Source organism: Conger conger, chromosome 1 (genome assembly GCF_963514075.1).
Source record: "Conger conger chromosome 1, fConCon1.1, whole genome shotgun sequence".
NCBI classification, from domain to species: Eukaryota; Metazoa; Chordata; class Actinopteri; order Anguilliformes; family Congridae; genus Conger; species Conger conger.
The window spans coordinates 48,807,609-48,835,112 of record NC_083760.1 but is presented as its reverse complement, the minus strand read 5'-3'; the positions used below and the strand labels follow the sequence as shown (position 1 = coordinate 48,835,112).

At 39.2% G+C, this 27,504-nt stretch overlaps 1 pseudogene; it reads right to left on the bottom strand.

Moving 5' to 3' along the window:
* Nucleotides 1–6,945: 6,945 nt before the first annotated feature.
* LOC133127414 (uncharacterized) overlaps nucleotides 6,946–27,504 on the bottom strand; it is a 44,195-nt pseudogene continuing 23,636 nt past the window's right edge.

The following is a 27,504-nucleotide window of genomic DNA, read 5'->3' as shown; positions in this document are numbered from 1 at the left end:
TTTGAGAAATAACTAAAGATTAGAAAATAGAAGATTTTAAATTTAAATGAGACAAAGCATTCATGTGGAGTTCAAGATGAATGTCCAAGACATCAAGATGAATAATACAATTATATATTAATTATGGAAGAATTAATTATTTAACATTGCAGAGCACCATGAAATCTAAATTAAACATTGTAAATTTGATATAGTACTTTGTTTTGCTGTGCATGCTTCATTATAGTTACTCAATAATAAAGGTTATGATATAATTCTATATCATCTATGATAGCCAGATTGGAAAAAAAAAACATATTTGCCATGTTCAGCAAAAGTCAATCAGAGGCCACACTTGTAGTTTTATGGCAGACAGGCAGGACCAACTAAGCAAGCACTTTCTCTGATATTTGTAGATGAAAGGTCAAACATATTAATTGTTGAGAAATTGGTCTCAGCATAAACATGCCATCAAACTACTCTGCTACCTTGTACCACCTGTAAAAATAAAAATAATCATTAATGTGTGTTCCACACTATGGCTGCCAGCCAGTGCAGTAATGGAGTTATCTGTACTGCATAATTCAATGCCACCTGTCACTGGTAAAATAACAATGTCCACTCTGCATGTGGATGGGGTTAATTTATTTATAGACTTATTTTTAGAATTTAAAAAACCCATTGGTACCACTTCAAATATTGTGGCGCCCTGAATTATGTATATAAAGAGCTGTGATTCATACACAGAACTCCTGATATGGATGCATCAAGTCTACACTTTCATCTTCGCCATTTCATTTAAAATCCAATGTGCTGGAGTAGAGAGTGAAAAAAACAGATATGGTACAAATACTTACACACTGCACTGTAAAAGAAACTGGTATCAATGTAGTTGTCATCTATTATGGAGCAATGCACATTGAAATTGTTTGTACAATTAAGCAGCGATGTGTTCAAAAGTGAAACTAAGAATGAATCTGCAATCTAAGCGTAATGCTATGAATGTAATTGCCACCTATTTTGGAGCAATGCATATTGAAGTTGTTTGTACAGTTAAGCAGTGATGTGTTCAAAAGTGAAACTAACAATACATCTGCCAAATAAGCACCATGCCCCAAAGATAATTCTTTTGTGGTGTTTTGGTGAATAATATCTCTATAATCAAGAATGGGCAACTTCAATGGCAACTTGGGATGGCAGTTTTTCCTTACATTAAAAAGTGCTTAATTGATACAATATTCTGAGACAAAAGTAAATCTTTTTACAGAGATAGTCAATATGTTATAAGACAGTTCCGAGCCCAAGGATAAACAGTCAGGATTATTAAGTAAAGTCATGTTTAGATAGAAGTAAATCTTGTGCCAAACAGCATAATGTAACTAAGGACAAGTTTATTGCTAACAAACTAGTTTTGTAGATTATTTAAATAATTGTGGACAAACTGACACATTTGTGGGAGTCACAATAGGAATACTTTCATAAATAATTTATAACAGGGATACATTATTAATTAATGTAAATTATTAATAAAGTCCTAAAACTGAAACCTGTGGTATACCTTTATCAAGCTCATGAAGTTCAGACCGAAGCCTTCAAATGAGTGTCACATTTATTCTTCAAGATTTTGTTTTGTTTGTTTCATTTCTTTTTTTTCTAACAATATATCAATCAACTAGATCAAATGTGTTTTTCCAGATTAATTACAGTATGTTGTTGAAAAAATTAACATTTCACATGCTACTGGAAGATGTCTGGAAGATACCACCTTGAAGAGAGACATTTTTATCGCTACAACATACTTCAGCCACACCTGCTCATAGTTTGAGAGAAGGACATTATTTTTTGAGCTGTGATAAGAAATAAAAAATAACGTTCCATTCTCATCATTCCATCTTGGCTCTTCCTTTACCCAGTATCCAATAAAAATAGCTAGAAGAAACTAAGCCTGGTTAAATTGTAAGCAAATGAGTGTCAAGTGTGTTACTTCAGCCTTTTATTATTTTAAGTGATAACCCAATTTATGTCATTTATGAACCTAATTGGTGATAGTAAATTTGAGAGAGCCCCCCATGCTCTTTTTAAAAAAATGGAACTGTTGATAATCTCCTTCATTACAGTAGCAGCAGTTGAAAATGTGAAAAAGATTTTTCTCTTTAGATGTTTTTTTTTTTTCTTTTTTTTTTTCTTTAGCCTATCAATGACTGAAGTTAATCTCTGGCACTGAAACACACAGAAAAAGTAGATACTGTTTATACTACAGTTGTCAAATCCCACAGTTCAAAGACATGCAGGTTAGGCTAATTGGTATCCAAATTGCATATAGATATGAGTGTGTGACTAGGAATAAGCAGGTTACATAATGCACGTATATTTGCGTACACTAATCAAACATCTCTTCTTTCAGATTTTACAAATAGACCCATGCACACCTGTACGTGCACAAATAAAAAATAAATAAAACATAGCATAAGACATGCAACTGTGTCAGTTATTCATGTAAAATAAATAAGCTGTCACATTTTTCCCTCACTGTCAAAATTATTGTTTTTGACTGCAGCACTGCTTTAGGCCATATTAAACTTGCCTAACTAAATTTGTAAGAAAGAAAATCTAACTCATGGATTTATTTCAGAGGGGGTTGGGATTAAAGACAAATGATTGAATCCATGTCTTCTGTATATATTTCTGTGAGTTTATTTATAAAATGTACAATTTCCTTTTGAGTTTGGGCATAGTAAGCTACAGTGGTGTTTGCCCCCTTCCTGATTTCTTATTTTATTGCATGTTTGTCACACTTAAATGTTTCAGATCAAACAAATTTAAATATTAGTCAAAGACAACACAAGTAAACACAAAATGCAGTTTTTAAATGAAGGATTTTATTATTAAGGGAGAAAAAATCCAATCCAAACCTACATGGCCCTGTGTGAAAAAGTGATTGCCCCCTAAACCTAGTAACTGGTTGGGCCACCCTTAGCAGCAACAACTACAATCAAGCGTTTGCGATAACTTGCAATGAGTCTCTTACAGCGCTGTGGAGGAATTTTGGCCCACTCATCTTTGCAGAATTGTTGTAATTCAGCCACATTGGAGGGTTTTCGAGCATGAACCGCCTTTTTAAGGTCATGCCACAGCATCTCAATAGGATTCAGGTCAGGACTTTGACTAGGCCACTCCAAAGTCTTCATTTTGTTTTTCTTCAGCCATTCAGAGGTGGACTTGCTGGTGTGTTTTGGATCATTGTCCTGCTGCAGAACCCAAGTTAGTTTCAGCTTGAGGTCACGAATAGATGGCCGGACATTCTCCTTCAGGATTTTTTGGTAGACAGCAGAATTCATGGTTCCATTTATCACAGCAAGTCTTCCAGGTCCTGAGCAGCAAAACAGCCCCAGACCATCACACTACCACCACCATATTTTACTGTTGGTATGATGTTCTTTTTCTGAAATGCGGTGTTACTTTTACGCCAGATGTAATGGGACACACACCTTCCAAAAAGTTCAACTTTTGTATCGTCAGACCACAGAGTATTTTCCCAAAAGTCTTGGGGATCATCAAGATGTTTTCTGGCAAAATTGAGACGAGCGTTAATGTTCTTTTTGCTCAGCAGTGGTTTTCGTCTTGGAACTCTGCCATGCAGGCCATTTTTGCCCAGTCTCTTTCTTATGGTGGAGTCATGAACACTGACCTTAACAGAGGCAAGTGAGGCCTGCAGTTCTTTGGATGTTGTTGTGGGGTCTTTTGTGACCTCTTGGATGAGTCGTCACTGCGCTCTTGGGGTAATTTTGGTCGGCCAGCCACTCCTGGGAAGGTTCACCACTGTTCCCTATTTTCGCCATTTGTGAATAATGGCTCTCACTGTGGTTCGCTGGAATCCCAAAGCTTTAGAAATGGCTTCATAACCTTTTCCAGACTGATAGATCTCAATTACTTTCTTTCTCATTTGTTCCTGAATTTCTTTAGATCTTGGCATAATGTCTAGCTTTTGAGGATCATTTGGTCTACTTCACTTTGTCAGGCAGGTCCTATTTAAGTGATTTCTTGATTGAGAACAGGTGTGGCAGTAATCAGGCCTGGGTGTGGCTAGAGAAATTGAACTCAGGTTTGATAAACCACAGTTAAGTTATGATTTTAACAGGGGGGGCAATCACTTTTTCACACAGGGCCATGTAGGTTTGGATATTTTTTCTCCCTTAATAATTTTGTGTTTACTTGTGTTGTCTTTGACTAATATTTAAATTTGTTTGATGATCTGAAACATTTAAGTGTGACAAACATGCAAAAAAAATAAGAAATCAGGAAGGGGGCAAACACTTTTTCACATCACTGTATGTGTATGAGAAGTCAGAGCTTACTTTAAAAAGCCAGAAAGAGGGCCCAAAATCACTAAACAGAGCTGAGCAAGTGCAACCTGGATTCTGAAAATGTGATGCAACTTAGTAAAATGAGCACACCCAGTTCTCTAGCAGGGAGTGTGGCATGCCTCATCTACTAAAACTGTTTATGCTTCAGAAATGACCTCTGGAAACCTTTTATTATGGGGAAGTGTCTGTCACTGTGTAGCATGTGGGAGATCTTCTACTGGCTGACACTGCGGTTATACAGACAGATGGACGGTTAGATAAAGGCTGTTTCCCCACAACGGGCCCCTTTCTGCCCTCAGGCAAAGTAAGCACATTCCTCCAGATCCCCTCTGGCGATAGTGGACCGTTAGGATGCATTTTCACAGAAACCAATGGAGATAAAATAACCAAAACTCAGTGTCCATAGACAGAGGGCACAATGGCAGCCTATTCACAGCAGCAGGCAATTCCCACCTGCTCTTTTTCAACGGGGGGGGGGGGGGGGGACATTTTACACAATACATCCAGCAATTGATGTTTACATAAAAAGGCTAATTCTGTTGTGTTATTTATAATTATTATATGTTGAGTTGCAAAATGAGTGCTAGATATATAGGAGTGGGGTTACACAAAGATCCAATTAGCTTTTATATGGCAGGCTCCTGAACATTATTGTATGATATCTCCTGAAGGCCTTCAGATAACCTCTCAGAAGGCAATAAGGCAAACAAGGGAAACCTTTTTATATTTCATATAGCAGGAAAGAAAACCAGTGTAATCAGGAAGTAAATTTAAGAAGAAGTAAATAAATCCTTTAGAATAGTGTGAAAAAATCCCTTTTTTACCAAGACTTAGACAAGATGTTGATTTCATTTTCATTTTTGTGCATTCACTGGCTCGGTTTCCATGTTAGCATAACATGTTAGCTTTGCATAAAGACTTGAAGCCTAAGAGTCAGTAGCCTACCTCCTTCAAAGTGAAGGAGGGATGGGGAATACATAAAGCAAACAAACAGGGAATCAAATATACTGTATCTGATATCATGATATTTGATATGCTTTTTATGAAGACCCTCTTCATATTCAAAGTGTTCATTAAACTACAGGGTGGCAGTACAGTATACTTACAATGAAAATCACATTTCTGATTACAGTCTTCTGATTGGCTATTTAGTAGACCCGAAGTAATCAATCAGTTGCAAGTATTGCCCAACTGTTTAATAATTTAAAAACTTTAAAAAAAACATTCATAACTGATGTGTTAAACACAATATATAACACTGCATATATTATATGCATTATATGCATGAAGCATTATATGTTTAATAGCATAAAAAGTATTAATGTTGTCCATTATAGTGATTGCCTATTCATATCGTGAAAATTAAGTTTTGACAAAGAAAAACAATGCATTATTATAGTATAACAAGTTCATATTTGTCAGAAAAATGTTCATATTCAGCAATAGAGGTCCTAAAGGTTGGATAGTGTGGATGAGATTGAGGATGAAGGTGAACCCTTGATGGCCAGGATTGAGATAGTTAGTGATTGTAGAATTTTAGATATAGCAAAGATATAATTTAGCACATTTCTAGGACCAAATATTATCATATTATCTATTTATTTTCACACTTAAATCCTCTGTGAATATAAATAATCAAAATGATTAATAGACATATAGATGGATAGGCAGGTAGTCAGACGTAAAATCTGGGACACATATACATATACACATGTCATTGGTATAATGAACCAAAGAAAACAAATACCTTTATATCAATCCTTTCATTTTTCAGGTTTATTTGAGGTTTTAACCAAACCTCGCGTTCAGACCTGACCTTAAAAGAAATAAGTCTTTTACATTATTTTGGGGGGCATCATTTATACATGTAATATGAGGAAGATAAACATTTTATTTTACCAACCGCTTACCAGTGGCTGCAGTGGTTGCATGCACAGTTCTGTGGTATAGAGTGGCTACCATAAGCAAGAGTATTGTTTCAAAAAAACAATATATTTCGATCATAGCTATTTTTGATTTAGGCTATATCAAAAAATTTGTTTGATTTTTTTTTTTTTAAAGTTATTATACAAATGCGTTATCTTTAGCATTTGATATTTTACTTTATACCAACAGTTGTGTTCAAATAAATAGCGGTGTGTAAAAAATGTTTATAGCATTTTTTGAATAGCTTTTAGAGTTCCATATTTCAAATGTAGTGGAAACATTACACATTCTATTCCAAATCAAAGTATTAACAAATTTTGCATTATTCTTTTACAGGAAGCAAAGAAAATAAAGATTTAACTTCGCTTTAAATTACTGAACTAATATAACCATTGTTTTTGATAACTGCTGCGCATCTGCGTTGCATCGAGTCAACCAACTTCTGGCACACTTAGACACATCTCAGTGATGTAACATGGGATCATCGGGTGTTTCGGGTCTTTCAACATCAGACACCCTCGCCCAGGCGATCCAGCTGGGGGTGATCAGGCCCCAGCTAGTGTCTAAGTAGCTTGTGTGGTCCACGGATCGCCCCACTTGATCCACCGCTATCTTGATGCCTTCTCTGTGACATCAGTGATCTTCTTGATGGCTCTCCTGCTGTGCAGTGCCTTGATCACCAGCGTCTTGAGTGCCCTGAAGATTCCGACACTAGGACCATGTCTGGCCTGAGCATGGTCACTGTGATGGTGTCTGGGAATTTGAGCCGTCTCCCTAGGTACACCTTCAGCTGCCAGTCCCGTGCTGTTGCCAGGAGCCCCCCTGCATGATTTGGGTGCTGTTGTGGCTTCTCCCCAGGGTGATGGAATGCTTTGCTGGTTGCTGTTGCCTACTTGTGGAGATCCCTGCGCTGATGACCTCTGCAATGGCCCTCAGCACCTGGTCGTAGTGCCCCTCTCCCAGGGCTTTTGGACATCAGCTCAAGATGTGCGCCAATGAGCCTCTTTTCTGGCATAATGGGCATGCTGGAGTATCTGCCAGGCCCCAGAAGAATAGATTGGATGGGCTGGGGAGGACATCATAGACCGACCTTATCAGGAACCTTATCTGGTGTTGCTCAGCCTTCCAGAGCTCTAGCCACGAGATCTTTCGGTCTACTGCCTGCTCCCATTGAGTCCATGCCCCCTGCTGCTGCATCCCTACTATCCTACTGGAGCGTGCTTCCTCCACCCCTGCACGGACCTCCTCCTGGACCAGCTGGTGTCTTTCTTTTCCCTGGACCTTGTTGAAGTGAAGTCTTGGGTTGCTGCCAAGCCCTGCACATCCTGATGCCACTGCTCCCACCAACACGCTATGCTGCAGCCGTGATTCAGCCTCGTTAACTGCCTCATGTGCCCTCCAGTTCCAACCCGTTCTCACTTCTGTGCCCGCCGAGGAGACTTTGATGTCATTCGAGTCTCTATACAGCAGCACCTCTCTTGCCCGGGTAGGCATGAACTCCTCTGTCAGACTACTGAAGGGGAGTCATAGCTTGTTCTTCCTCCCATACAAGGTGATGCTACTGAGGCTTTGTGGTAGGCCCAACCGCCTGTGCAGGAAGGGGCTAACCTTCCTCTCAAAGCCCTCAACGGTGGTCAGTGGAATGTTGCAGACCAGCAGTTGTCAGAGAAGTCATGGTAAAATTCTGTGCTGGTAAATCCACGCATTGAACTTGCCTGGCAGTCCTGACTTGTCCACTACTGTGAACCAGGTACCCAACTCACTGCTGGTTGCTTGGAGTGCCGTGGTGTCCCTCAGGGTGCAGTCGAAGGTCTTGCCCAGGCTCTTAACTGCCTTCTCTCTGACAGATGGGATCTGGACATCTCCTAGAGAGAAGCGGAACTTGTCTGTGACCTTCCCCTTCCTCACAACCAGGGACTGGGACTTGAAGTCCATCCGAGCCCAGTTGATGAGGCGCTCAAGGCTTTGGAGGACCCATCTGCACCCCAGTACAAACACAATTTAATGTGCAAACATGGTAGATTAGTGCTGTACTAATATTATATTTTGGAGAAATAGAAATGCAGATGGAAGGAAATTAGATTTTCTGAGGTTCCTATTTTCATATTTGTTTATACTGTAGCAATTTCACTGAGGGGATGTTGTGAGGTGTGGATCAGTCAATACATTTGCCCAAATCACGAACATGCACAAATAAGGTCCTGTAGTGCCTGTAGCGTAGTGGTTAAAGTAAATGACTGGGACACGCAAGGTCGGTGGTTCTTATCCCGGTGTAGCCCTTGAGCAAGGCACTTAACCCTGCATTGCTCCAGGGGAGGATTGTCTCCTGCTTAGTCTAATCAACTGTATGTCGCTCTGGATAAGAGTGTCTGCCAAATGCCAATAATGTAATGTAAATGCATGATGTAGAAATACATTAAGGGCATAGGCAAACCACCAAATATGTGGTTTTGGCACAAATACAAATGAACACCAGTAATTCCAGAACATTTTATAAGAGACCATAATTTGGGGGAATCCTTTCACAGATGCTATTGATGCTATTGTCAAACATACATCCATCATAGAAACATATTTTTAAATATCTGTTCTAATACTTTTTGTATTTTCGTGGTAAATAATTTCATGCACATCACTTTCACAAGACATATACATAATGCAATGTAAGGTAATGAATTTCTGATTCTTCAGAAGTCAGCAAATAGCAAGCATCACAACATTCAGGTATATTTTCATGTAGATATACAGTGAGGTCCGTATTTGGACAGTATTACAATTTTTGTTCTTTTAGCTCTGTACTCCAGCACATTGGATTTGAAATGAAACAATGAACATGGGGTTCAATTGCATACTGTCACCTGTAATTTGAGGATATGTACATCTATATTGGGTGATCTGTGTAGGAATTGCATCCCTTTTCATACATAATCCCCCCCATCTTAGTGGACCAAAAGTAATTGCAATCAGCTTCTCAGATGCTTCTGATTAGACTGGTGTATTCATTTTCACTTCCTTATTGTAGGTATACAGTGGTTTTGTGTTCATTTGGTGCTTCTGCCTCAGAAGATCTGCCGGGTGGCTGCAAATTTGCATATTTTTTTTGTTTTTCCACAGTAACTACTTGCTGTTCGCACAACCACCATGTGTGCACTTTAATCCATTGCTGTCTGAAATACTTGCTATGTCTGACTTTAGGGGACAGCAGAGTAACGTATTTCTAATATTGGCCTCGGTTTCAAGAACAGTCCATGAACTTCTCCAAAACAAGCCTACTATCTAAAGATACAGTAAATTATAAATATTCATAAATATTCTGTGTGATAACTGGCATTTTAGAAATAATGATGTTCAGGATCAGTTTTGCATTTTATTGTCTACAACAATGGCTAAAATGGGGGTTGGGAAATCTGATCTGCAACTTCACCCTGGAGCTGTGTCAAATAAATGTAATATCTCTCAACCAAACGCTAGAATGCAAGCTTATGCGCTCAACAAGCAGGCGTATGGTCGTTACAATAAAGAACACAATGCAGGCTGACGCTTTTGTTCATATGTGGAGTGTGAGTTAAACGAGTGATTGCTATTCCATTTTATACAGCTTGGTTAAATACTCAATTCTCATTGGTTGGGAGGGATGTGTTACTTTTCCACATCGGCCCGGCTATTAAGTAGCGCCTTCAAAAGCAGCCTAATCACAACTTAAAACAGTGAAAAAATTGTTGGCAAGCCAACGTTTGCAATATCATAATGATGCTAGAGCCACTGTCAACTCAAGCATTGTCAGCTTGCTTATTATAAATAAATAATAAATATAAATAAAATAAAAAGCAATCGTGCTTTAAAACTCCATTTAGAGTTAAGGTTTGCCTTCGATCACACACAGATTAATTGTAACAGACATTTAAACCAGGGGTACCCAGGTTGATGCACCCCACTGTGATTTAACTGGTTAAATCTTGGCAATGCACAGTATCCAGCATCTTGCTTTTATAAACCAGTTAACGTAGACTCACCATGTTATGAACATTGCAACTTTCATGACGAAAAAATAAGAAATTACTTCCAGATCAGCTTTGGATTTTGTGTGTGTGTAATGTCTAATTCCTTCCTTTTTCATTAAAACTTTGTACGAGTCACTTACATGATCTGTTTCAGCATACAGTGACAAGGTAATGGTGCTCTCCTGTGACAGTGTCATCGGGAAGCTGTTGCTAACAAGACTACGGACCAGGCAGGCTTATACGGCTCAGCCAAAAGTGTTCCATGTAAAATTGTTCACGCATATACATGCATCATTTTATATAGACTGTATACATTTTTAATTGATGTTAAGATTAACCAGATTACAATTTAATTGATATTTGACTGCATAACAGAGTGCAAAACTAGTGTGAATATTGTGAATAAGTGTATGGAACATTATGAGCTAAAAAGCTCTTCCATACACAGGGATGTTGTGTAGTTATATGTCGTTTTCACTGTAATTATTGGTCCAATTCTCATAAATCAAATTGTTACTAGCATTAAACTACAATGAACTTATGGTGGAAGTGGCCGCTTCCCAGTGTTCTGTTTGGAACACTGTGAGTCTGTGTTAGCCAGTTAAGTTGCTGCTGTAGCTACAAACGTTGTGCTCTATAAGCTAACGATGAAGGCAGACAAAGTCCACCCAGTTTGGGGGGCTAAAGTAAATAAAACAAATATTTAAACATGAATAAATAAATAACTTAACATACTTACTACATCTGTGATGGAGACAAACGGCTTCAGGCTGCTGCCACTGTTAAAACTGCAGACAAACACCCATTGTAAACCAAGAACTGGCAGTCTCGGCTCTAGCAAAGGCTCTTTGGGCTTCTGGGAATAGCATATCTATGCAAAGAAATGCCTGTTAACAGCCAATCAGTGTGGCACAAATACGTCACCAAAAAGTCAAAACGTGCCTCACCAATTGAACACCCATGTTGGCGCAGTCCATGTGTACCCCAAAGACAGAAGCAAGAGGCATGCCCAACCAAGACTGACAGAAATGAGCGAAAAAAGGAAGAAAGGATGAGGAATCAGTACTTACTGGTTATCATTGTATCATTGTATCATTTGAATGGGACCCGTGTTCAATATCCTGTGTCAATCCCAGGTTTTGTGTGTGAAAGGGGTATAAGGGTTCATTTAAGTTTTCATTAAGGCTTCAGATAGTTACATAATGTTTATTTAAAGCTTGATGTCTTGAATGTTAGAATCAAGGCTCTTGTGTGATTTCAATATTTCTGTACCAATTCTACCATGGAATTTCCCCCCAGTGGCCATAGTGGCCTGATGATGTACTGTCCATGTCTGCAAATACTGTAATGTCATAGCAACAAATGTTCAATTGAATTCAACAGAAGTTGGTTCACAGAATCCCTTAAAAAACAAGACCCCCTAAGAATTTGTTAAAATTATTACCAATGCTCACAGTTACGGTGGGTTCCAGAATTATTGGCACTCTTGATAAATATGCACAAAAAATGTTGAAAAAAGAATGAAAAAGAATAGTTATTGACATGAGCTTTACTTTCCAACATGTGTAAAGCAGTGTGCTTTATTAATGATTCAATGGAAGTCTTCCATTTTTCAAATACATTTTTCAAATTTCCCCCAAAAACTGGTTCTACAATTATTGGTACCCCTGGATTAATACTTTGTGCAAACATCCCTGCTAAGCCATGAGTATTTTCCTATAATTTGTGATAAGGCCAGATAACACATTTGGGGGGATTTTTTGTATCATTCCTCCATGTAGAACTTTTCAGAATCATTGATGACCTTGGGATAACCCCCTCTTCAGTTCAGACCATTATTTAACCATTTCTTGTGTATGCTTGGAGTCATCTACCTACAGTATAACCAAGTCTCAGCTTCCTAGCAGAGGCAAGCAGATTTTCTGCCAAGATTGCCTGGTACTTGGTTGAATTCATTTCACCATTGATCATAAATAGTGCCCCTGGACCACTGGCAGCAAAACATATCTAATACATCAATGACCCGCCGCCATATTTGACATTAAGTAATCGCTTGAGGTACTTCTCCAATGTATGCATTTCATTTTGCCGCCAAACATGTTGATGGTGTGTATGGCCAAACATCAGAGGAGAAGGGCCAGACTGGTCAAAGTTGATAGGAAGGTGACAGTAATGCAAATTACCACACATTACAACAGTGGTATGCAGAAGAGCATCTCTGAACACACAACGCATCAAACCTAATAAATGCCGTATGTTTGAAAATAAAATATAGATCATTATCCATGTTGTTAATTATAGGCAGCCATTTTTTTGATTAAATGAAAATATTTATTTGTCATAAGGAAACATCATAAATCTCACATCTCCAAATTGTACTGTATGATGCAATACACAGCAACATGTGGCATAGTATGGACTGGAATTCTGGACTGGACAGTGCAGCAAGAGAAAAAATTATTTCTGATGAATTCAGGAACACACTCTATATTTGAGGCTGCAGCTCTTATTGTGATTAAAATAAACGCTTAAACTCTATATGCTATTCCCCAGCAGTCCTATTAGAGGTGCACACTGGTTTGTACGCTTTCCCCTCAATTGAAAATCAAAATTGAATGCTGAAACAAATCCTGCAGCTGTTAGAGCTATCGTGAGTTCCATCGACATGGCTCAAGGTTTTCTTAAGCCCCTAATAAAGGGATGTTGCATGACTCCACTGGGCCCTCCCAATGAAACCCTGCCAACTAATTTTTGCTGCAGAAACTGACCCAGTGAATTTATTTTAGTTTCTGCTTGCTGTGGAGACAGACTTCCATCTCCAGCGCATGCTGGAATAGAGGAATGGAGCAAGTGCTTGAAATGGAGGGGGTGCTGACTGCTTCCTCCTGCTGATGGTTACCGTCAAACTTAATCTGTTTTTGTAGGAGTGCATAAACTGTGAAAGCTACTTAAAGAGTTTATATTGGATTTAACTTGTGTAGCCTGAAGGTGCTTGCAGGCAAAATGGATCCAAAAACTGTAGGGATGCAGACCTGGGATGGATTTAGAGAGGATCATGGGCAAAAATGATGTGCACCTTAAAAACAGGTGTTGTTTTCAGGGTAAAAAATGACCCACCAGAACCGCAGAGAAAACCCCCTAAATGGTCTTTTTTCAACTTGAAGTTGTTTGTGATGAGTGACAGGTTGTTTCTTCAAGCAAAATAGATTTGAAAAATACAAATTCAATTAAGCTGCTTTATTTTAGGGGTTTAGTGAAGGTGGGTCATTTTTACCCTTAGGACAAGGAGAGTATACAGAATGTTAAGACTACACTAGGGTTAATACAAAAACATCAAGAGAATATAGCTGTGGAATGATGAATAACGTTATGGAATGATGGAATAAACTTAGATTCTCAGAAATGTCACCACCACAAGAGCAAGTCTGGGGTGACAAGGAAAACTCCCTGGTGAGATTTTTAAATCTTGGGAGGAATCCGATTCAAGGGGTGTGGGTTTTATTGACCGAGCTTGGTGACAGTCCTGAGGTGGCGGCTTAGACAGTGGGTGGCGCCAGGCAGTGATGGTGAGGAACAGGCAGCAATGAAGTGCTGGACGGCAGTGTTGGGGGAGTCATATGTTGACTCAAAAATACTACTCACCTGGCAGGTATTTAAGAGAGCACCAGAGGTCTCTGAACTTGCTGTTGGAGAGGCAATGCCAGATAGGCCTGGAAGCAGTGGTGTTGAGAGTTCCTCTACAGGCAGATCGCCATGAGGGCACTATATAGTATCTGCATTTCTGGAAAACTTAATTTTGTTATGTTTGTTTTTCTTGTGGATGTACAGCAATGAAATAATATTGAATATGGAGTAAAGAATCAACAATTTTGAGTGAATTTATTTGGAGTAATTATATTTCAATTGAATACAAACTTTAATATGATCTGCTGTTTGAAGTAATCCAGCGTCACTAACTCCACTGATTGTGCCATTGTCTTCTCCCAGGATGTGGAGCACTACCTCGGCCACCGAGCTTAGAGGTTTAGGCACAGGACGTCCACCTGGATATAAAGTATATCTTATAAAGTATGACCACTGCCTCTGTGTGGCAATTTTCCTTTAATTATAATTTTTTTTTGTTTCAAACTTCCACCAAAATCCTCCACCATCCAATGTCATTTTCTTTTTGTATTCATTTTGCTTTGCCAAAGATTAACCAACAATGTTTTCTATTTAAACAGAACACAGACTCCCAAAGGCTGATTGTTCTTCCTCTTTCGGCGATTGATGACATCATCGTAATCTGTTCATTTCAGGCACCTGTTATTGTCACAAAAACACACTTACTCTTGAAGAATTACTCTTCAGAATATTTCAAGACTTTTCTCAGAGAAAGTGTGAGCTCCTTTTTTTAAGTGTAGTGTGATTTCACTCCTAAGTAAGCTCTTGGAGTTTAAAGTGCAATTTCTAAGGTGTTTGATACAGATAACAATTCTTGAGATCTGGGGCAAGAACCCGAATGGCAGAATGAAGAGGGAAAATTGAGACAGCCAGGGAATAGTTAGGGAAGTGAAATAGCAACAGACAGGGACACAACTGGACATGGCTGCAGAGCTACGAGGACAGGGATTGAGAACCCAAGCAGTCAGTCATGAGAGGTAGACAGCCGAACCCACTTATCAAGAGCCATCCCAGTAAAGTGGGGTCACAGCTGGTTGACAGGTAATAGTAAGGATAAGATGCCACCCCTCTATGGCTACAAGTTTCTCCTGCCCTGTCTCCAGACTACAACTGATTATGAGTTTGATCATAAAGGTATGTTCTTCATACCTTTATGAATCTTAAAGGAGAAAGCTCTACTGCCCATCAGTGGCTGTATGAATAAAACCGCTCAGAACTATTTGTATTATGTCCTATATCCTCATTGACATTTTAACATTCTTAAATTTTTAATAGGATGTTTGCATTTTTCTTTTTTGGAGCTGTGTTGTTTTGGCTTCGTGGACTCTTTCACGAGCGTGGGGAGTTCTGGGGAGACCACTTAATTCACTCATGATATGCCTCGGCCTACTTGTAGCAAACTTTTTAAACCTATATTACAGTTTTATACTCTTTGATCAAATGTGAACAAAAACGAATATAATAATAAAAGATTTGATGGGCAGAGTACCTTTGTAGTTCACAAGGCTTACATTTGAGTCGCAAGGCATTTGAGTTGCCTCGCGTTGACAAATCCAGTACTTTATTATCAATTAACTCATTTTATAGCACCACTGTCGTGATATTGTAATGCATCTTGATTACGCAACTGTTGTCAAACTTATGTAGCAAATTAAAGTGAATTTCAGTTTAAAGTCAAAGCCACACTACTTGTCAGTTAGACCTACCTGTCAATTCTTCATGATTATGAGGAGTGGAGTTTGGGTGAAAGATACACCATTTTGACTATTCTCGGCTTGGCCACAATAAAATCAATACAGCTGTAACGTCAGTTTCAGACTCTCAGACATTTAGCCCTGTATCTAACCTTATTCCAATCCCTACTCTTAACGCCAACCTGTAACCCTTACTCAAACTTCTGTCATTCCCTTGTGACCTTAGACTACATTCAGGGCAAGTACATCATTTAAATAGTGAAGGTTATCAAAATTTTGCAGGTGTGCTGACAGTGGAGTGGAGCTGACAAATTCTGTGTATGACTGTAATGGCTTGTATTTAAAATGTAGTATTTAAAGTTGTTAGATTATGTGGTTACACATTACTTGAATCCCTTGCCATAAGGATGACAACACTGTTATACATATGACATAGCAGCTGTCAGAAGATGGCATGACAGATGATGTCAAATGACATAAACCTGTCATACCTTTATCTGTACATCTTTTGCACCATAACATCTGACAGAAGAATGAGTCAACTGACATCATCTGTTATGCCATCATGTGACAGTGTTTTGTCAGCCTTATGGCGAGGGGTTCAAGTATGTCACCGATCATTTAAGTGATTTAAGAATCTCTTCAAACCCCTTAAGGTGCACAATCTCTCCTGCTTTACAGCAAAAACAAAGGAAGTCACCTTGCTGTTCCAATACTTTTGGAGGGGACTGTCTGTCAGAAATACTGGTCAGACACGGTTGTACTTGGGCTCATCATGTTCGAGAGAGCCTATACAAAATGTAGATCATAAAATTTCAAAGTACTTGTAGAAGTATACACAGGCAAAACAGACAACAATGATAATTTCTCCAGATAAATTCCAAATAAACAATGGACATTCTATCAGCATTTCTCAGATTTAGCACATTTTGTAGAATAAAAAACAATTATGCATGTGGTGCATTGTTGTGAAAAGGACACTGACATTACTGTATTTATTGTCCAAAATGCAGTGAAGGTGAGGCCCTTGTTTACCACCCACATGTTACAAAACTGTTGTCGCTCAAGCAATGGCATCTTAAAATAGGTTATACAGAACCGTGAGTTTTAACACTTTCAAACTATATATCCTGTTACCATAGTGATTGAAAATTGCATCCCGAAGAAAGGAATGAATGTAAAAAACCCTCACTTAAGGCCATTCCAATCCATTAAATATTCCTTCAAGGAGTTAGGAGCCAGGAGCTAGGATGCTCTAAAAGATTTATTGAGCATCCTTTGCACTAATATTTCTTTGGACTATGACACATATACGTAAATGATTGACCTGTAGATCAACTTCTCCCCATCTGCCACGTCTGTAACTGATGTCACTTCCAACTGATGTTTGAAGGAGAAAGGACATTCCATTTGCCTAATTGAAATTTTTTGCATTTCCTTGCTTCCTTTCCTTGCCTCCCCAATAGGTGTAGCTAGGAGCAAGGAAAGGATGCAAGGAAAGGAAGGATTAGGTGAAAAATAAGCAAATGGGATGAGCCCATGATTTTGTTCAATTCTTTTTTTTTTTCTTTGGTTTAAAGTATCAACCAAATTACTTAACTGGAATTATAATTTACAATTATCATTCTGGAAATACAATTACAGAAAATGTTTCATGCTGTCAGTTATAAAATGCACTTGCACAGTTTGGTTGACAACATGGGCTGTCTCAAGCTGGTTTACAGTGTAATTATAATGTGTAGCAACTGGTGCCTAAGGAAGCAGAACATCCATGCACTGTATGTCCAATTGCATTATTCTCATGATAAATTAAATGTGATTTAAATGGTGTGTAATCATTTGTAACTACTACTAATTAATTTTAAGTGGAATGACAGAATTACAATCACTGTTGTACATATGATTCAAACCTATGATTCATACTATATGGCTTTTTCAGAAGCTTAGCAAGTAAACAATCAACATTATTCTTGTTGTGAGTTTTGGTGAAATTATTACAAAAATCTGAATCTGAATGAGTGACATCTCACATTAAAGTGGTTATTCTCTTTTAATCAAGTCAGTCTCATAAAAAATATCAGTCTCATAAAAGCAACATAGCAAAATAAATAAATATCATGAGAAAATCCTGCATACACCTGAGAGTACTTATCTAAGTAGAAACACACAAATAGAATATTGATGATATTAAAACTGCTAGCTGTATCACTTCCAGATGCAGTCCATAGTTATCAGATCACATGAACATTTTGGCTGATCCAGGTTTGCAGCCGAGACTGCAAGTTTTTTTAGCAGAAACCAGTTTGATTTATATTAGAAATTTTATATTGGCATTGGTAAACAGTTCACTGACACAATACCTGTGTCTCTTGGCTGATATCTCTGCATGGATGACTTCCCACCACCTGAAGCTTAACCTTGCCAAAACTGAGCTTCTCTACATCCCTGCTAAGTCCTCTCCATCAATCGACCTCTCATTGACTGTTGAGGACTTTGTAGTTTCCTCCTCCCGTACGGCAAAGAATCTTGGGGTAACTCTTGATAACTGCCTCACCCTGGCTCCACAAGTATCCTCCACTGCCAGAACCTGCAGGTTCTTTCTGTACAATATACGCCGTATCCGTCATCTCCTGACGGAGAAAGCCACCCAGCTCCAAGTCCAGGCGCTCGTCATTTCCCGCCTGGATTACTGCAACTCCCTCCTAGCCGGTCTCCCAGCATGTGCCATCAAGCCCCTCCAGCTGGTCCAGAATGCTGCAGCCCGCCTGATCACCAGTCAGCCCAGGTCAGCTCATGTCACCCCGCTTCTCATTGGCCTCCACTGGCTTCCTAGTGCCGCACGCATCTGATTCAAGGCCCTAGTGTTGGCATTTCAGGCTGCTAAGGGGACTGCCCCACCTTACATACAATCCTTGAACACTCCCTACTACCCAGCTAGACCACTCCGGTCTGCCAGCTCTGGTCGCCTTATGGTTCCCTCACTACGAGCACCTGGCGGTCGAGCTGCACGTTCACGCCTGTTTTCCGTTCTGGTTCCTCAGTCGTGGAATGACTTGCCTACCACTGTCAGGACAGCACAATCCCTCCCCCTATTTCGACGCAGACTAAAAACACACCTCTTCAAACTCTACCTTAGTCCTCCCTCCTGATTTCCCCCGCCCCCCTTTCTGATATCCCTATCCCTCTTGTCTAACCCCCCCCAAAAAAGAAAAGAAAAAATTGCACTTATGATGACTATATATTTAAAACAGCACTTCCTATGTATTTTCCTAGTTATGGATGTGATGCTTTGACTTGTGGAAGAACCTATGCACTTGTAAGTCACTTTGGATTAAAAGCGTCTGCCAAATGACTAAAATGTAAATGTAAACAATACCAATTTTTGTTTTTACAAAGAGAGATGATCAGCAAAAGATCCTCTGATCTCTTGATCAAAACATTTATATGTTCAGATCAAGTCTTTCATCATAGTTTTTTGCCTAATCTAACCTACCTTACTTTACCAACTCCTATATTTTTCTATATATTTGCAAATCTCAAGAAAACATTATAAATAAATGTACACTCAGTAATCACTTTATTAGGTACGCCCGCACACCAGCTTGTTAATGCAAACATACCAATCATGGCAACAACTAAATGCATAAAAGCATGCAGACATGGGCAAGAGCTTCAGCTGTTTTTCAGACCAAATTTCAGAATTGGGAAGAAATGTGATCTAAGTGACCTTGACCGTGGAATGATTGTTGGTGCCAGACAGGGTGGTTTGAATTTCTCAGAAACTGCTGATCTCCTGGGATTTTCACGAGGATTTTCACAGATTTTCTAGAGTTTGCAGAGAATGGTGTGAAAAACCAAAAACATCCAGTGAGCAGTTCTGCAGACAAAAATGCCTTGTTAATCAGAGAGGTCAGAGGAGAAGGGCCAGACTGGTTGAAGCTGACAGGAAGATGACAGAAACACAAATAACCATGCAGAAGAGCATCTCTGAACACACAACGCATGAAATGTCTAAGTGGATAGGCTACAGCAGCTGAAGACCAAAATAAGTCTAATAAATACTGTGATGCAGAGTTAACGGTGGCCACTGCTCACATGGTGAAATGACTGCAAAACTCAGAGAACGGGTTGGCTTAAAGCCTTTTATTTATCCAAAATCCAACAAAAGGTTAATAAAATAAGCCAAAACTGGCAAGCCAAAACAGAAGAAATCACAAAAATGCCTTGCCCAAAATTCAATTCATGCAGCAGGGCATTCAACCATCTCCCAAACCAGAACTGTCTTAACCGTTTAAAACCCAGGCCTTTTTATAGCCCAATAATTAGGTAATTGGCCACAGCTACAGTGATTACAATCAATCACAACTGTGGCCATACCTGTCTGGAGGGCCAGCGCTGCCGCCTGGTGGACAGCACCTTACTATTTCCAACCGGGCGCCACATTCCCTCCCCCTACCTTTGAGCTCTGAGAGGAAGCGTTATAATCACCAGGAAGGGAGTTCCATTAAATGGAAGCCACCCCCACGGTCAAACAGCAGGCTTCCTGGTGTTGCTGGCTCCGGCACACAAATTAAGCTGGGCATGGCAGGCTGTGGGGGACCCTTGTCAGGAGGGCCCGCTGAAGCAGGCTGAGGGAGGATCTAGCCGTCCCCGCTGAAGCAGGCTGAGGGAGGATCTAGCTTAATTTCCACCATGGTTGTTCACAAGATATTATGGTTGTGGAATATTATGCGTTGTAGGATATTTCTAGTGCCATAAAAAGTCAAAGTGGATTTGGACACTATACCAAGATGACTGACAGACAAATAATATACTATTGAGTAAATAGGAAGTCATTTTGGACACTCTAACAGTCATAACAATTCTGTGATAACTTTTACAAACTTTTGTGTTGTATATTCTCTTCATGATGGCCTTCCATTTGATTTGGTATATTGTTATAGATTGTTAATTATCTTCACAAAACTTCAAATTGAATCCACTAATAGTCACCCAACATGTCAATACATTGTTTTAATCCCGATCCCTGTGAACATGTGAACACTCATCATGTAAGATGTTATTTTGCCCTATTGTGTGGTTAAGGTGAGATATCCTCATGTTGTTGGAAGCTTTGGAAAACTCGTCCCAACAGCCTTCCTGTCTTTCATTTTGTAAACTTCGCTTCAGTTGTCCTTTTGTAATACCTCTTGAATGAACCTTTGTGGCTGGTTAACATGAGAACCACTCATGGAAACTGACACAATGAGCTGGGATTCCCCTAAAGGAATCCAGATTGGACCGCTAGGAACAGCACTGTGCTTACTATGGCACAAAGTTAGGTGGCACAGAACACCCCTCATTAATGCATTCACGTTCCCATGCCACTTATCGCAGAGTACGGAATTGCTGCAGTGCCTTGGCTAAATATCAGAATGACATTTAATGGTATATTTAATGGAATGGTATAATGGCCATCTGATCAACCCCCAGTTTATTTTAAAATAATAATTCCATTCCCTCCACCTGACTACAAATGGCCTTCATGCATCACCTAGGGTGTGCTTGTAGAAGTGCCATTTTACTACAGAATCTCACGAATATCAAGCACACCCACCATAAAATCTGCTCAGGTATTGATGTGATAAGATAGGTAAGGTGGCCTCTGGTATTATCAAGAATTGGTAATTTAATTCAATGAAATTTTATTTGTATAGTGCTTTTTATAGAAGACTGTAACACAGACGCTTTATATAGAAGGGGGAAAAAGGCATGGCATGAACCAGGGGAGGAACAGAATTGCAGCGGCCCACAAGCTAAGGGCGGTGGACACAGTTGGAGTAGCCTGTGAGCTCAGGGTGGGAAAGGGGCAGGAGCCTCAATTCATGATAATGTCAAGATTATAAAGTGTTCCTCGCAAAGTCATGCACATCGAGTAATAATGGCTCCGAATGGGAATTAAACTCAGCAATGCTGCCTCTTGGTTACCACACTTCATTTCCATAAAAAAATTAAACAACTTCCCAAAACTCACACAATATACTATTTTAAAATACATTAAGAATGCAGTGAAGGGACATGAATAGTGATGAGTTATTAGAATCTTTGTGGCATTATTTTTTCAAGGCAGCACCTCTCATAAATTAGTTTCAATATTTTATGAAGGAACCAAAGGATCAGAACAGACTGTGACTACACAAGATTAGAGTCTCGTGTATGCTGCTTTACAGCCCCAGGGTGTTCTCAGGAAGTCTATGAAATGCCTAGGTTTCGGGTTTGATCCCAACTTACCCACGCGCTAACCTGTGATGCCATCCATAGGGATTTAGAGGTGGGGGATGTGAAAATGTACAAGCAGAAAAGTGATAAAGTAGAAATCTAGAGGGACATCAAGAGGATCCTATGCATGTCTATGTCACAGAGAGGGAAGCTTGTGTGGACCTACAATAATGGGAAAAAGCATGAAGCAGTAATTCAATGGGACTGAATGTCAAAGAAAAATTGCTATTCAAGGATCAAAAATAAAATTAATCTGGGTTACAGTCCCCTTCAAAAGTATTGGAACAGCAAGGCCAAATCCTTTGTTTTTGCAATACACTGAATACATTTGGGGTTGAGATAAAAAGACAATTCAGAATTTCAGCTTTTATTTACAGGTATTTACATCTAGATATGTTAAACTACTTAGAACATAGCACCTTTGATATCAGACCACCACATTTTAGGTGAGCAAATATGTTGTATATGTATTTGTATATGTATATGTATTTAAGTAAATGAAAGTAAATAACACTTAATATTTGGTAGCATATCCCTTGCTTCAATCTTCTCTTCAGGAGGTAAAATACATGCCCAATTGGGTAAAGGTCTGGTGATTGACTTGGCCAGTCTAAAACCTTCCTCCCAGTTCCTCCCAGTTAGTTTGGACGCATTTCTCAGTACATTGGCAGACATAATGTTTTTGTAAACTTCTGAATTCATCCTGCTGCTACCATCATGAGTTATGCCATCAATAAAGATTAGTGAGCCCACTCCAGAAGCACAATGCAAGCCCAAGCTATGACACTTCCTCCACCATGCTTCACAAATGAGCTTGTATGTTTTGGATCATGAGCAGATCCCTTCTTTCTCCACACTTTGGCCTTTCATTTTACATTTACCTTTTAGTTATTTGGCAGACGCTTTTAATCCAAAGCGACATACAAGTGCATAGGTTCTTCCACAAGTTAAAGCATCACATCCATAACTAGTAAAATACACAAAGTGTTGTTCTAAAGTTATAGTCATCATAAGTGCAATCTTTTTTTTTTTTCGATCACTTTGGTAGAGGTTAATCTTGGTCTCTTCAGTCCATTGTTCCAGAACTTTTGTGGGTCATCTCTGTACTTCTTTGCTAATTGTAATCTCATTTTCCAATTCTTACAACTGATGAGTGGTTTGCATCTTGTGGTATAGCCTCTATATTGCTGCTCTCTAAGTTTCTTCAAATGGCTAATTGAGATACCTTCACCCCTGCATTGCGGATATTGTTTGTGATGTCACTGATTATTGTTTTGGGGTTTTTCTTCACAGCTCTCACAATGTTTCTGTCATCAACTGCTGTTGTTTTCCTTGGTCAACCTGTTCAATGTCTGCTGCTCAGTATGGCAGCCTTTTCTTTTCTTTTTCAGGATATTCCAAGTGGTTGTACAAGCTATCCTCAATGCTTGTGCAATGGCTTGATTTACCCTCTTTTCTAAGCTTCAAAATGGCTTGCCTTTCTCCCAAAGCTCTCTGGTCTTCCTATTGGTTTATCTTTTCTAACACAAATGCAGTCTTCACAGGGAAAACGCAAGGCTAAAACCAAGAGTAGACATTCAGAAGTACTTTTGCCCACCCAAAGATTAGGTGGTCTGATGCAAACGTGATATGTTCTAAGTTGTTTAACAAAACTAGATAAAAGTACCAGGAAATAAAAGCTGAAATTCGGACCTGTCATCTCATGTACATCCTTTGACCTCAAACTCAATTGAACACATTAAGGTGATTTCACATCTATAAGTTCTGCCCACTCATACCAAACTGGAGGATTTGTCTGCCCAAACACTTAGCCCCTGTCTTCCTTTCCAATTGAAGAGCAATTAAATCTGAGCAGAAAGAGACCCTTGAATGCAGGTCTATAGCCGATCGAAGCTCGAGAGAACAGGTGCAGAGTCCCTTGAAGCTCATCTCATTTCCAGCAATAACTATGTGTCAGTTGTTTAGAAGTCTGTTCCAAATGTCTGCTGGCTATCCAGAATTGTACAGCCTCTAATGGAAATGAAAATAGCCTTCACTGGAGTCGCAGAGAGAGGGACACTGTTTTTTGCTGTATTTCAGCAAATCAATTGATTGGAATAATTTCTCTCTAAAGATAATGGCTTCAGATGGAATTGCCACCAAGAGCAAATTCTGCACACCTGACCTCTGCCATCCACGTAGTTGTGACCTTCAATGAGCTGGGAGATGATCATGTTCTAAACTGGAGAATTCAATATGATTCTAGTGCTCTTTGTCAGAGGTTACATGCCTGAACAATGATAAATGTCTGGCACACCTGTAATTAAGCAAATGCATGAGTCTGTCATGTCTGTAGCGTTTTGCCATCTGTGTTTTCTCTGTTCTCCATTTTCCCTAGCGTTTTCGCCTCTTCTTACCCTGTGTTTTCCGTCGTCTGTGTCTGTCTTCACCTGTTCTCCACTTAGTGTCTCTGCCTCCCACTCCTGATGTGTATTTCCTTCATGTCATTCTGTCATGTCCCTCACCTGCTTCTCGTTGTCTGTTAATCAGTGTTGTATTTAAGCCTGTCCTTTTCAGTTCTCGTTGCTAGTTTGTATTTTCCAGGTCTACCCTTTTATTCCTTTCCCCTGGTTCTAGCCTTATTCTGCTAGTTTTTCTGTGCCAAGATATTTTGATTTTCTGGTTTTTGATCTCTGCCTGGTTTTGATTCTCTGCATTTCATATTTGTACTTTCACTGGTTTGGTCTGTCTTATTTGTTTCTGAGGACCAGGGGCTGGAGGATTGTTGTATACAGTACAGCCCTGATTGCACTCACTTTGGAGTCACAGTCATGGGAACTTGAGACAATGCGGCTTGTATAAGAGATATAGCTCTCTAATATCCGGGGCCGCCAAGCGATGGAGCCATTGTGGTGTATTCACAACAACATGGATGATTAGGAATAGATAGGGTGCAATTGTCTACCAAATTGGGAGAAAATGGGGAAAAATCATACACACTCAAAATATCAAAATATGCTAGGGACAAAATTATTGTATACAGTTCATCCCCAACATGTTGTCCACCACTAGACAAATTGTGTAGATATATAAAAGCAGTGACATTCTGCTAGTGTTTTTCCAAGATGAGGCACACGTGTCCTTTTTGAGTGCCAAATCCTCTTCAAATGGTATATTTTGGATAATTAAGTAAGTAAGTAATAATTTAAGTTCTCTACACCTTAAATCAAGTTGTCTTCACTCAAAATGACTTATTTTGAACAGATAACAGTAGAAAATCAATTCTAATAGGTTTACTCGGTCTGGCTCAGGTGCGGCTGCCGGATGTCCAATTTGTTTGTCACAAGATTATTTTACTCTGACAACGCAATACTTTTTTTACATGAATGAAGTAAAACAATTTTATCTTGAGTCAAACCGCTGAAAACTTTATTGTAGCACAGGGATAACATTGCATTTTGTTTTACTTTGCAGTTTTTATTTGCAAAACACAGGTACAGTGCATCCGGAAAGTATTCACAGCGCTTCACATCTCCCCCGATTGCTCAGTTTAGACAAGCGGCCAGCTCTAGGAGGAGTCCTGGTGGTTCCGAACTTCTACCATTTATGGATGATGGAGGCCACTGTGCTCATTGGGACTTTCAAAGCAGCAGAAATTTTTCTGTACCCTTCCCCAGATTTGTGCCTCGAGACAATCCTGTCTCGGAGGTCTACAGACAATTCCTTTGACTTCATGCTTGGTTTGTGCGCCGACATGCACTGTCAACTGTGGGACCTTATATAGACAGGTGTGTGCCTTTCCAAATCATGTCCAATCAACTGAATTTACCACAGGTGGATTCCAATTAAGCTGTAGAAACATCTCAAGGTTGATCAGTGGAAACAGGATGCACCTGAGCTCAATTTTGAGCTTCATGGCAAAGGCTGTGAATACTTATGTACATGTGATTTCTTAGTTTTTTATTTTTAATAAATTTGCAAAAATCTAAAAAAAAACTTCTTTCATGTTGTCATTATGGGGTGTTGTGTGTAGAATTCTGAGGAAAAAAAAGAATTTATTCCATTTTGGAATAAGGCTGTAACATAACAAAATGTGGGAAAAGTGAAGCGCTGTGAATACTTTCCGGATGCACTGTATGTTGATAACTTACTGTTATTTCATATTTCATTAAAACATTCGTTTTAGATTAAGTAGCAATGTGCTAGAATAAAAAAAGAAAGTTGACATTGACTAACTTTACTTACTGTAGTTCTACCATCACGCAAGCTATGAGAGAAATTTCATTTGGTACAGCTTGAGTAATGTTAAACTACTCTTATACCTAGAAACCAAAATCATAATTTATATTTGTGACTTTTCAGAGAAATAAATATTACTATCACTTTCACATTATGTAACTTTACACTAGCTTCCAATTTCGATTGCTAACGTTAGCTAGCTAGCTAAATATAATAATCGTTACAATTAATGAGCTAGCTAACATTACTCGGCTATTGGCTAATATAAACTTGAGAGGAATGCTGTTGAATACTGAATATTGCCTGACCTCGCAAATGCTATTTTGGCTGAATGGGCACAAATTCCCACAGACACACTCCAAATTCTTGTGGAGAGCCTTTCCAGAAGAGTGGCGGCTGTTACAGTGATAAATGGGAGGCCAACTCCATATTAATGCCCATGGTTTAGAAATGTGATGCCCAACAAGCTTATATAGGTGTGATGGTCAGGGGTCTACATACTGTTGGCCATATAGTGTATCAACCAAGTGTCAACACATCGTTGAAATATTACCTCACATCTGATTTTGGACTGTACCAGACGAAAGCTTTCAAAAATCTAAAATCCATTTGATAATTTTCATCAAGCTTGGTCCGAAGATCATCTATGCCAAATATCATCCTTGGGATCTCTGAAGTATCTCTTGACACAATAATCACCTTTGTTAAGGGAAATATATCCATACTTATGAGGGAAAAAGGTGTTTTTGCTTAGTCCATACACCAATGTTTGGCACCAACACATCAAAGCGTTGCTGAGATATGCAAACTTTGTGGCCTGTGGAAATTTTTTAACCTTTCAATAAAATCCAATATGGTGGCTGCATCAATTAGGTTTTGTTTTTGATACATCAATGTGTTGCTGAGTTATGACCTCACTTCCTGTTTGTGTCTTCCTATGTGGAGACACTTCCATTTTCATAGTAATTTACAAACACCTTCGTCTCTGCCTTGGGATCTCCCAAGATACAACCACACACAATAAACACATCAACAGTTACTGGGCAAAACACGTTTTTACTCATTGCAGCGCCCCCCAGTGGGGAAATGACTCATTTTTTGCACGTTCTCAGGGGTACTGAGTCTATGTACCAAGTTTTGTGTCGATACATCAAAGCATTGCTGAAATATGAGCTCACTTCCTGTTTGGCGACTTTGCTGCCAATTTTGGTTGGCTGTGATGGACGAACGCTTTGTAAAATCAAAAAACTTGTCTGAGGCCTGGTCTGAAAATCATCTGTGCCAAATTCGGTGAAGATTGAACAAAATTTGTGGCCTGTGAAAATGTTAACTTTTTCAGAAAAACGAATATAGCGCCTTTATCCAAAGCGCAGCACAATTGATGCTTCTCATTCCAGGCAA